We start from the raw sequence: 731 nt of genomic DNA on the forward strand, positions 1-731 counted from the left end.
GCTGGTGCCCCTGCCTGCACAAAATCCACACTGTGATGGTCTCAGCGACGCGAGTGATTAGTCGGGTTTGAAAATGAATCTGGCGAGAATTTTCCCAGTGATGCACCAAAAGTGACACCCCATGATGATTGTCACAGGATGTCTTGTCTTCCTTCCTTTTATAGATGTGCACTATGAAATCTTGTGGGACGTTTCTCGCTTTACAGATGGACCTAAACAGGGACGTCAGTTGCTCCAGAGCATGTCCCTCCATTCATATTAACGTCGGCAGAAATTCCATCTGCTTTGGCAACCTCGACACTGGTTGGGGGTCTCCATCAATTTCCTTCACTGGATTTGTAACGGGGATGCAATCGCTTCTTCAAAAAGGGTTTCGACTTTCTGTTCGAACACTGCTGAAGTGCTTCTCTCCACGTGCAAGGATGTCCATTCCCTTTTTTGTCAGCAAGGTAAACTGGTCCGAAGATCTTACAGGGGTTGAACCAGATGTCTTGGATCCATAAACACTGGGGAAGGCCATTAAAAATGTCTTCCTGTCGTGGTTGTCGGTTGCTGCTTGTAGCTCTTCAGCCTTCCTTTCCTACCCGTCGCTCTTCATCTTCCGCAGTTTCTGCTGGAAATGTTGCCTTGCCTGCTGGTAGTCCTGTTTTTTTTGCTGCTGGTCTTGTCATCAAGGTGGCCTTTGCACCTGGCACTGTAGAAAAGCCTCTCGGAGGGTATTTCCCTTTAAT

This window comes from Penaeus monodon, chromosome 15, assembly GCF_015228065.2.
Source record: "Penaeus monodon isolate SGIC_2016 chromosome 15, NSTDA_Pmon_1, whole genome shotgun sequence".
Lineage (NCBI taxonomy): Eukaryota > Metazoa > Arthropoda > Malacostraca > Decapoda > Penaeidae > Penaeus > Penaeus monodon.